General features: G+C 39.5%; 1 long non-coding RNA gene across 1 annotated transcript in view; it reads right to left on the bottom strand.

Moving 5' to 3' along the window:
• The window catches only part of LOC142465393 (uncharacterized), a 196,493-nt gene that overhangs the window by 142,245 nt on the left and 41,652 nt on the right, over window positions 1-12,596 (bottom strand). Inside the window, exon 3 of the long non-coding RNA XR_012787865.1 lies at window positions 4,750-4,818. This is a non-coding gene — a long non-coding RNA (uncharacterized LOC142465393). The remainder of the gene's footprint in view (window positions 1-4,749; window positions 4,819-12,596) is intronic.

Raw genomic sequence — 12,596 nt, 5'->3', positions numbered from 1 at the left:
ACCCACTGGTGCACGCGCCTCCTCCCCCACATGCACCTCCACTGGTGTGTGCCAGAAGAACGCTGCACAGCACCCTCAAGGTAAGATGTGGGAGAGGGGGCTATTATAGGGTGGCGGGGCTATTGTAGGGGAGGGGGGCAGGTGGGGGGCTATTGTGTGGGACGGGGGCTATTGAAGGAGAGGGTGGGAGGTGGGGGGGCAGGTGTGGGGCAAGTTGGGAATTTTAGGGCTTATGTGGGGGAGGGGGGTATTGTGGGGAGGTGTTGCTATTGTGGGGGAGGGGGGTTTATGGGGGGTATTGTGTATGTGTGTATTGTGGGGCAGGGAGCATATTGTGTGGGGTGGGGGTTATTACTGTATGTGTGTCTTGTGAGGCAGAGGGGTACTGTCAAATTCTGGTGCGGCCCGAGTCTTGCAATCGGACTTAAGAATTGGCCCCCAAGCTTTTCTGAATTTCACGGGCCTGCTCTAGAGTGCACACAGAAGGGAGCTGCCAGAGGAAATGAAACCTCCCAAGTCGTAGCTCACCCTGTTTACGAAGAAACGTTATGGGTATCTGATCTTTTGTAAAAGTCGCCCAGATTTACCCCTTAAACAGGTCACTGTCATTGGTTCATTTTGGGACTACACCTTTAAAAGCTTTTTACTCGAGTCTTACAATAAGCTAAACACCATGGGGCAGATGCACAATATTGGCACATGTCAAACTCAATTTCAATTACGCTTGTGTGCCAGTTACGTAAAAAATGTGTATATTGCAATGAATATTTGTGAGTCACAAAATCAATCAAAAGTGCGTCAAAATCGCCAAGTTCAACTTTGCATAAACTCTATAAAGTTTGTTAATAGTGTTAGCGCAGAAAGAAGTTGCTATGTATTAACCCCAAAATGTATTTGATGCAGCACAGATGTTTCCTTTAGTAGGTTTGAAAATATAATGTTTTCACTGTACAGGTATTATAAATAATATTACACAAATAATTCATACTTAGTCAAACTTGGGAAAGTCATTACAGGACATTATTTACTAAGCAGTGCTATGCCATAACAGCTCTTCCTGGTCACTGAAGTGACTAAGCCAAAAGGTGTTTCAGAGCTTAGCACTGCTTTGTAAATATAGGCTTGAGTACCAAAATAATTGGTAAACTCTATGGGGCAAATTGTTCTGTATCTTTTTCTAGAATGGTGATACACAGCCCCGAGTCCGACCCTCTGGCAAAACCTCCACAAATTTGTGTAAAGATTCAACTACATTTTGATACTGTCCTGCTCTTACACCTGTGGTTATAAAGACATGGCGTACTCTTAATCAACAGCTAGACTTTGTAATGTCCTTCAAAATGAAATTCCCTCTGCAATTTCCAGTTGGACCAATGGAAATCCTAGTGTGTCGAAGCTCAGGCTGACTTATCACAAGGTATGGATGTAGTCGGTCTCTTCTATATTTCTGTTATCCTATTTTCACCAATAAAAATCAATTTAAAAATTAACATTCTGTAAAGGCCGGTCGGATACACTCCACTGCTTCTCCATTCAGCTTTTTATATGCAAATCAAGTGGTTCATTTCCCCTCAGGACGCAAGAAGCGGAGCTTCTCTCTTCTACCATGTTGTGAATTTCTCCCATCGAAAAGACCATTTTCAGCAACCTGTTTTATTTGCTTTCAATGCATTTGTTAATATAAATCATAGTACATGCAACTCCCCATAGCATGTCAACTATGTCCCTACAAGTAAGGCATCAGCTATTTTGTAAGCCTAAATTTTAAACCCCTTTATGGCCCAAGGGACCACTGCTGAGAACTATTAGAATATGCAGAGCAATATAATACCACGCAGAGCGACATACCATGCAGAGCAATAACATGCAGAGCAATATTATACTACACAGAGCAATATAACAACATGCAGAGCAAAATACTACGCAGAGCAATATAATACCACGCAGAGCACTATAATAACATGCAGAGCAATATAATACTACGCAGAGCAATATAACAACATGCAGAGCAGTATACAACGCAGAGCAATATAATACCACAAAGAGCAATATAAAACTAGGCAGAGCAATTTAACACGCAGAGCATTATAATAACATGCAGAGCAATATAACAACATGCAGAGCAAAATACTACGCAGAGCAATATAATACCACGCAGAGCACTATAATAACATGCAGAGCAATATAATACTACCAGAGCAATATAACAACATGCAGAGCAGTATACAACGCAGAGCATTATAATACCACACAGAGCAATATAAAACTATGCAGAGCAATATAACACGCAGAGCATTATAATAACATGCAGAGCAATATAATACTACACAGAGCAATATAACATGCAGAGCAATATAATACTACACAGAGCAATTTAATAACATGCAGAGCAATATAATAGCATGGAGAGCAGTATAATACTACACACACAGAGCAATATAATAACACACAGAAAAACGTTGCAAGTAGTGTAGGGACTTGCAAAACTTTCACCCAAGGTCGCAAAGCAGGAGAAACCTGCCCTATTTTCAGGGGAGGGGGGGGGAAATATTGACTTTGTCAGAGTTTACAAGCAATTCTCCAAGTGTTAAGTTAGCTTCATACGCAAAATTCTCCAATATCGCTGGATTTGCTTAACACTGAGATTATAAATACATGTCTCGCTCACGGACTGTCGATATTTTGCTTGCCAAATGGCAACATTTGAGAGTAAATTTATGAAATTTTCAGTAGAGATAGGCACATTTTTTTGCGGATTTGTATCTGCTGCAGATCAGTCGATTCCTTTGGTCCTCGGATCAGTTTCAAAAATGGCGATCCGCCTTTTGCGGATTTATTTTTTATTTTATTTTTGAACACAGACAATCCATCCGTGGATTCTATAACCCAATGACGTATTTTAAGAATCCAATCCACTGATTCAGCAATCCACTGATTCAGCAATCCACATACGGATTGCTGAATCCGCGGATTGGATTTTTAAAATCCTGCAGCGGATTGCGGAATTCGTGGATGGATTGTTAACATCCACCAGAGCATTGCCATTATTTATTTATAAAATGTTTTACCAGGAAGTAATGCATTGAGGGTTACCTCGTTTTCCAATATGTCCTGGGCACAGAGTTAAAATGACAAATAATACATTGTTACAAATACAGTTACATAAGTGAACAGGGTATACAGTATATACAAGACATTGTATGCACAGTTAGAGATAATATATATTATAGTCGTATGTGACAGTTACAGACCAGATTAAAATGTGAGACAGGTTTAGTTTTGAAAGAACTGACTGGTGGTGGCTGTGAGAGTATCCGGTAGGTTGTTTCAATTGCGAGATGCATGGTAAGAGAAGGATCAGCGGCAATATTCTCTGTTGAACCTTGGGACTGTGAACAATCTTTTGGAGTCAGATCTCTACGTCTCGAGCGCTTGGATCAGCTGTTCATCGGCGCCGGTCTGTCACTTCCGGGTTCGCGTATCCCGTATTATGTAGTCAGACTCGGCACTTCAGGTCACTTTCAAATGCGATTTCCGCGTGATTGAGAAAAGCAGAGGTAGTGAAACAATGATGTCAGCAGTATGTCTCATTGAAACTCTTCTCAGATTCCTTTCGCTAACTCTGCTTTTCTCAATCAGGCGGAAATAGCATTTGAAAGTGACCAGAACAGAAGTTTCCGCCAATCGAGGTTGAGACCGGACTTAAGAGCAAGCAGTGAGCCGAGTCTGACTACATAATACGGGATACGCGAACCCGGAAGTGATAGACCGGCGCCGATGAACAGCTGATCCCAGCGCTCGAGACGTACTGTTCAAAAGCCGGCTTTACCCTAAGGGTTTCTAATGGCAAACAACCGGGCAACACGGACACCTGTAACAAACATTTTTTCTTTTGCCTTTTCAACAAGCCTTGAAGGTTTTCTATTGCTTGCAAACTCAAAGGTTTTCACAGTTTACAAAAAAAAAAAGAAGATAAACTTGATTTGCGGGATGAGGATTTGGTCAAACTTCAATGTTACAAAATAAAGGCCTACTCCACTTTGGAGAATAACTAAACATATACATATATATAGCAAATAAAAAGATCACTTGTGAGCACATTCACGTGTCTTAGGCAGGCCTGCAACCCTGCCTTTCACCATTATCCCCAGCATACAGTGCTTCCACTGCAGCAAGGGATTCTGGGAAATGACATCCAAATGAGCACACAATGTGTCACCTTTTGTCTGAAAAACCATTGTTACATGGAGCCCATATAACCCTTGTACACACGTACGTACACACGTACGTACACACGTACGTACACACGTACGTACACACGTACGTACACACGTACGTACACACACATTTCTAAGTCCTAATCAGCCAGGTGGAGTCTGGTTGATTGCCTGTGTGCAATTAACCAGCACACTGCTGGATTTAGAGGCAGTTCCTCTCAAACAGTGATAAGTCCCTATTACAGATAGCCTTTTCTTTCTTTGGTGGCTCCTCTCTGCACTTTGTCTAGCTCCATAATGTCTTTTTTATGGAGTGGTGCCCAAAACTGTACTCCATATTTAAGGTGTGGTCTTACTAATAATTTATACACTGACAAAATGTTGCTGTCTTTCCTTCCTTTAAATCTTATGTAATAATTTTTTATTAGAAGAACTAAATCTCCATTAAAGAAAAAGTTTAACTTACTGTATTTGTTTCCTGTGAAAATGTAACATATTTCAATTGTTTCCGTAAATATAAATATAATCTTACCTGATATTTATTCTTTCTTTTAATTTCTTTGATAAATGATGGCAGGATTCGTAGTTTATACATACAAAACTAAAAGAAAACAAGTGTAGATTAAAAATAGGCTGTTTCAGATACAAGAGAGATTAAACACAGTTTTAGCACAACTGAGATTCAAGATAGTAAAGCTTTAGTCCTAGAAGAGACTGAGCCCGTAAACATATCACTGCCATTCATACACTTTGCTCTTAGGACGGACTGACCCTTTAAACATGTCACTGCCATTGGTGCACTTGTGTCCAACGAGAGATATTTCTTCCTTGTATTGGAAAAACATAAGAGTTCTTCAAAGAGGTAACAGTATGTATTTTCCATGTCCCATTTTTAAAGGCATCAATCACCAACATTAACCCATTAACCATATCAGTGCTTTCAGATCATTGTTCCTAAGTGTGACTGCATCCATAATTACTTCCAGTCATCAACCGTTTACGATTCATGTTGAAAAGGCCTCTTTTTTACAAGGTGACAAATGATCTGTGATTAATGCCGAAGGCTTCTCAGCTGACGAAGGGGGACATGATTTGATCACGGTCCATTAAAAGGGTCACGGCTTTGTCACCCATTCGAAAGCTTTGTCTGATTACTTTCTAATTGGAGCTACACATTCAGAGCTACTGACGCTCTTCCATCAGTTGATAGAGATCTCACTTGGGGGTGATCAATGCCACGAGGCAGGTCGTTTACACTTCTCCCAAACTGACCAACTTCACCCTCTTTATAACCACCCTCCTCTTTTGTTAGAAAATAGAGATTTATTAATAGATTAGGAAGCAGATTGCAAACAAAACACAAAGAATACATATTATAATGATGATTGGACACTGGATGAGAACAAAAAAGGAGCAGTGCACAGCCAAGGGAGTAGGGTCAAAAAGATCAATTTAATTTATGGAAACATGGTTAAAAAGGAGGTACAGGGCTCTCCTATGCGTTTTGTACAACAAAGTACTTGATTGGACCATGGAGCCTATTCACTAAATTGTAGTGTTAGGAAGCAAGTCCCTGTGTTGTAAATATCTCTTGCTCCCACTCTCTCTCTTTTTCCATCTCTCTCTCTCTCATTCCCTTCACTGTGTACATTTGTTTGTGATTTATTCCATAAATCTGTGCTCCATCACCTCTCTCTCTCTCTCTCTGACTTTCCATTCAATCTCTCTGTTTCATTCTTTATTTCTTCCCTCGATTCCCACTCGCTTTTTCCTACTCGCTCTCTCACTCAGATTGTTTTAATGGCAGAAAGCAAAAATAGCTAGAGAGACAGAATGTGATACACCCTATTATACTATGTGCACAACTAAAGTATATCTTTTTGACCTTACTCAATCAACATGCTTCATCATAAAGTCACATCACGTGACGAAACGCGTTGGGACGTTACGTTGATCGTGCTAACGTCACCTGAGTGTGTCCATGGGTCCATGAGGAAGTGTACACACGCTAATACCCGGTGATCTCTGGCCATCTTTACCGCTGTATGGAGCCAGGCATCCCTCGTTTGTATGCTATTTGTGTGCGGTGAGGAGCTCTCGGATACAGCCCACTTTCTGGCAATTTTCCAGCGGTGTTCTGGAGCGGCTCCACAGTGCCTGGGACATTTGTAGTGGGAGGACTATCAATCATGATCCAGCAATTTTTGACTGGGGACTTCCTGTGAACTGGTTACCTAACCCGCTGTATACTCAAAACGGTGACGTCACAACGATAGAGATTTATCTCTTACATGCCCTTTTATTCTGTTCTCTTGTGAGTGCATGTCCAAGAGAGTTCTCTTCTTTTTTGTTTTATTAAACTTATTATAACGGTATCATGCTATGGAGCTTGCGCTCCTCTTTTTTCTCATATATACGGTATATATATATATAGATAGATGTAGAGGTATTTGCACCGTGTTAGCCGAGCTTAATAATCAAAAACAAATACTCAATACCATTCTGTGGTTAACGAAATGCTTTTATTTGTGCGAGTATTCGAGATGCACTGATCTCTTCTTCCGGCAGTGTTACAATGGATAGAAAAGTTTTACTTTAATACTGTCTGGAATGTTATCTAACATTACAGACTGTTTTAAAGTAAATCTTTTCTTGCTTTATCCATTGTAACATCGCCCAAAGAAGAGATCAGTGCATCTCGACAACTCTCACAAATAAAAGCATTTCGTTAGCCACAGCACGGATTCGAGTATTTGTTTTTTTATTTATAGATATATATATATATTATAAAACATACAATACCGTTTGAAGCACGAGATCAGGAGACAGCACTCTGGTAAGTTTGATCACAAGTTTTTGTATTGAAAAAGACACATAAACCGACGTTTCGGTCCCCAAGTGGGACCTTTGTCAAGGTGGTGCGAGGTGGTTTCTCGTGCTTCAAATGGTATCGTATGGTTTATTATTGCTTTATGGGACAAGCACCCAAATTTTTTCTACTTGCAAGTGGAGTGCCGGCTGCTTCTGTGGATTATATATATATATATATATATATATATATATATATATATATATATATATATATATATATAAATATATATAGAAAAAATATATTAAAAAAAAAAAAAAAAAATATATATATATATATATATATATATACACAGTTAGGTCCGGAAATAATTGGACACTGATACAAGTTTTGTTATTTTGGCTGTGTACCAAAATAAATTCAAGTTACAGTTAAATAATGAATGTGGGCTTAAAAAGTGCAGTCTATCAGCTTCAATTTGAGGGTATTCACATCCAATTGGAGGAAGGGTTTAGGAATTACATCTCTTTAATATGTAGCCCCCTCTTTTTCAAGGGACCAAAAGTAATTGGACAATTGACTCAAAAGCTGTTTCATGGATAGGGGTGGGCTATTCCTTCGTTATTTCATCATCAATTGATTCCAGGTATGGCATTTGCATTTGGAAGCTGTTGCTGTGAACCCACAACATGCAGTCAAAGGAGCTCTCAATGCAAGTGAAACAGGGCATCCTTAGGCTGCAAAAAAATAAAAAATAAAAATCCATCAGAGAGATAGCAGGAACATTAGGAGTGGCCAAATCAACAGTTTGGTACATTCTGAGAAAACAAGAATGCACTGGTGAGCTCTGCAACTCAAAAAGGCCTGGACGTCCATGGAAGACAACAGTGGTGGATGATCGTAGGATCCTTTCCATGGAAAAGAAAAACCCCTTCACAACATCCAGCCAAGTGAAGAACACTCTCCAGGAGGTAGGTATATCATTATCCAAGTCTACCATAAAGAGAAGACTTCACAAGAGCAAATACGGAGGGTTCACCAAGGTGAAAACCATTCATAAACCTCAAGAATAGAAAGGCCAGATTAGACGTTGCCTAACAATATCTAAAAAAGCCAGCCCAGTTCTGGAACAACATTCTTTGACAGATGAAACTAAGATCAACCTGTACCTGAATGATGGGAAGAAAAAAGTATGGAGAAGGCTTGGAACGGCTCATGATCCGAAGCATACCACATCTGTAAAACACGGTGGAGGCAGTGTGATGGTATGGGCATGCATTGCTTACAATGGCACTGGGTCACTAGTGTTTATTGATGATGTGACAGAAGACAGAAGCAGCCAGATGAATACTGAAGTGTATAGGGATATTGTCTGCTCAGATTCAGCCAAATTCAGCGAAGTTGATTGGACGGCGCTTCACTTTACAGATGGACAGTGACCGAAAACATACTGCGAAAGCAACCCAGGAGTTTTTTAAGAAAAAGAAGTGGAATATTCTGCAATGGCCGAGTCAATCACCTGATCTCAACCCGATCAAGCATGCATTTCACTTGCTGAAGACAAAACTTAAGGCAGAAAGACCCACGAACAAACAACAACTGAAGACAGCTGCAGTAAAGGGCTGGCAAAGCATCACAAAGGAGGAAACCCAGCGTTTGGTGATGTCCATGCGTTCCAGACTTCAAGCAGTCATTGCCTGCAAAGGATTCTTGACAAAGTATTAAAAATGAACATTTTATTTATGATTGTGTTAATTTGTCCAATTACATTTGAGCCCCTGAAATAAGGTGCCTGTGTATGAAAATGGTTGCAATTCCTAAACGTTTCATATGATATTTTTGTTCAACCTCTTGAATTAAAGCTGAAAGTCTGCACTTCTATTGCATCTCGGTTGTTTCATTTCAAATCCATTGTGGTGGCGTACAGATCCAAAATGATGAAAATTGTGTCAGTGTCCAATTATTTCTGGACCTTACTGTATATATATATAAATATATATATATATATATATATATATATATATATATATATATATATATATATATATATATATAACAGAAATAGCTGTGGTAGTCCTGCTGAGATAGTGCAGAATAAATGAGTTTTTCAGTATTAGTTTATTAGTTGATACCTTTTTATTTAGACTAACAATTTATGACATAGGACAAGCTTTCGAGAGTTCTCCTCTCTTCCTCAGGTCAGCAATACTGGTTTACAAAGGAATCTATGGTAAAAACAGAGGTTTGGATAGCAGAAAAAAACAGAGATTTAGATAAGGTGGGGTGACAAAGGCATGTTTGAAGAAATTGGAAGGGTAATAAAATGGTGAGAAGTAACAGCATCGAGGGGGAATACCTGACAAACCAGGAGTTGGGATCTTCTACATTAGTGGTTACCAACTCCAGTCCTCAAGGACCACTAACAGTGCAGGTTTTAAGGCAATCCTCTCATTAGCACAGGTGGCCCAATCATTGTGACTGAACCACCTGTGCTCAAGCCGGGGTATCCTTAAAACCTGCACTGTTACTGGTCCTTGAGGACTGGGGTTGGGAACCACTGTCTACATGCTTTCCAAAATCCACAAACCAGGAAACACCGGCAGACCAATTATAAAAGGTATGGATACACTCACTGAACAAATATCAGGCTTAGTGGAGAATATCCTCAAACCTTTTTTATCACAAGCACCAACAAACAGCTTCATACAAGATACCACAGATTTTCTCAATAACCTTAACAACATCAACCAACTACCATCCAACACACTGCTAGTTACCATGGATGTAGAATCCCTTTACAGCAACATCCTCCACAAGGATGGTATTGAGGCATGCTTGCAATTCCTTACAATATCTCCCCTGGATCAGAAATACAGCGCTGATGTAATTACCAAACTGATAGAATACATCCTGACACACAACTACTTCAGCTTCAACAAGGAAATGTACCTACAACTAACGGGGACTGCAATGGGTAACAAGATGGCACCACAATATGCCAATCTTTTTATGGCAAATCTTGAACAAAGATTCCTAACTACATGCCCCCACAAACCCTACAAATACCACAGATACATTGATGAACTGTTTATAATATGGACAGACGTTGAAGGAAACCTAAAACAATTCCACGAGTCCCTAAACCCATTCCATCCATCAATTAAACTCAAAATGGATTATTCGGCAAACTTAGTAAACTTTCCAGATACAACAGTAACACTGAAAAATGACAAACTACACGCATCTGTATACAAGAAACCAACAGACATGCAGTTACCTCCACAACTCCAGCTTCCATCCCACACATACAAAACAAAGTATTATACATAGCCAGGCTATAAGATACTACCGCATATGCTCTGACACTGAAGACAAAAACAGGCATCTCAAAACCCTGACTGAATCATTCAGACAGAAGGAATACAAACCAAAGACCATTGCCAGAACTATTACATCTGCACTAAAAGCCCCACGAGAACACCTGCTACAATACAGACAGAAAGAACCTACCACACGCATACCACTAGTGGCCTACCCTACCTTAGAGGGAATTCGAAAAATAATCAAAGATCTATAACCCATGCTGGAAGAGGATGTGACATTAAAAGAAATCTTTCCCAAACCTTCCATTCTTGCATTCCGGCAACCACCAAACCTCAAACAGAAAACTTCACAACGAACTTAAAGACACTGATAATGGCACAAAACCGTGCAACAACACACGTTGCAAACTCTGCAAACATATATGCAAAATCCCACAGCCAGTCACAACCATGGAACACTCAATGTTAAAGGATAATACTGCTGCACATCCAAGAATGTAGTATATATGATTGAATGTAACAAATATGACCAAGGATGCTACATTGGGGAAACCAGACAAAAACTTCAAGGCAGAATGAATATGCACAGACAGGGAAGAATCAATTTCCATTGTAGTGCCACAGTAGGAAGCCACAACCTCCATATTAATGAACAATTGGTTAACTGAGGAAGAAGTTCATAGACAGCTTGAAAAAATTCAAGTAAATAAGGCACCTGGCCCCGATGGCATATATCCAAGAGTTCTCAAGGAGTTAAATTTAGTAATAGCCAAACCATTACATTTAATATTCAAGGACTCCATTTCCACAGGCTCAGTACCACAAGATTGGCGTAAAGCAGATGTGGTGCCTATATTTAAAAAGGGAGCTAGATCACAACCAGGGAATTACAGACCTGTAAGCCTGACTTCAATAGTAGGGAAACTACTTGAAGGTTTAATACGGGATAATATTCAGGAATACCTAATGGAAAACAAAAGTATTAGTAATAGTCATCATGGATTTATGAAGGATAGATCATGCCAAATTAACCTTATTTGTTTCTTTGAGGAGGTAAGTAGGAATTTAAACCAGGGTAATGCAGTTGATGTGGTCTACTTAGATTTTGCAAAGGCTTTTGATACGGTTCCACAAAAGAGGTTGGTGTACAAAATAAAGCAAATTGGACTCAGTAAAAATATATGCACCTGGATTGAAAACTGGTTGAAGGACAGACAACAGCAGGTTGTCATAAATGGGACTTTTTCAGGTTGGGCAAGGGTCGTGAGTGGAGTACCTCAGGGATTGGTACTGGGACCACTGCTTTTTAATTTGTTTATTAATGACCTGGAGGTTGGCATCGAAAGCAAAGTCTCCATCTTTGCTGATACTAAATTATGTAAGGTAGTAAGTAGAATCAGAGCAGGATGTAATTTCTCTCCAGAAGGACTTGGAGAGACTGGAAACGTGGGCAGGTAAATGGCACATGAAATTTAATATAGATAAATGTAAGGTTATGCATTTGGGAAGCAAGAATAAACAGGCGACTTACAAATTAAAAGGGGATAAATTGGGGGAATCCTTTATGGAGAAGGATTTAGGAGTGCTTGTAGACAGCAGACTTAGCAATAGTGCCCAAAGTCCTGCAGTAGCTGCAAAGGCAAACAAGATCTTATCTTGCATTAAACAGATAATGGATGGAAGGGAAGTAAACATAATTATGCCCCTTTACAAAGCATTAGTAAAACCACACCTTGAATATAGAGTACAATTTTGGGCGCCACTCATTAGAAAATACATTATGGAACTAGAGAGAGTGCAGAGAAGAGACACCAAATTAATAAAGGGGATGTCCTGTGACATAAATTGTTAGTCCAAATAAAAAAGTTATCACCTAATACTGAAGAACTCATTTATTCTGCAATATATAGGTATAAATAAGATAGGGGTGGTACCAGCCCTGCTTCAATGCAAAATAATTTATATTGGGGTGATTACCCCCAAATAAATTATTTTGTATGGGAGCAGTGCTGATTCTATACATGACACATCCCTAAAGCTCACTATAGAGTGCATTTCCTGCCATGTACTATATATTATATATATATATAAAATTTAGGTTATGGCAGGGTGAAAAGCTGACTAAAAACCCTCCACCGTATAGCATGTAGCATATAAAAGTATTACTTGTGAACACAGTGACATGTCTTAGACGGTCTGCAACCCTGTTTTTCGCCATCACCTAGCATACAGTGCTTCCACTGCAGC

Source organism: Ascaphus truei, chromosome 14 (genome assembly GCF_040206685.1).
Source record: "Ascaphus truei isolate aAscTru1 chromosome 14, aAscTru1.hap1, whole genome shotgun sequence".
Taxonomy (NCBI): Eukaryota; Metazoa; Chordata; class Amphibia; order Anura; family Ascaphidae; genus Ascaphus; species Ascaphus truei.
The sequence above is the reverse complement of the archived record's forward strand: the minus strand, read 5'-3'. Positions and strand labels throughout refer to the sequence as shown.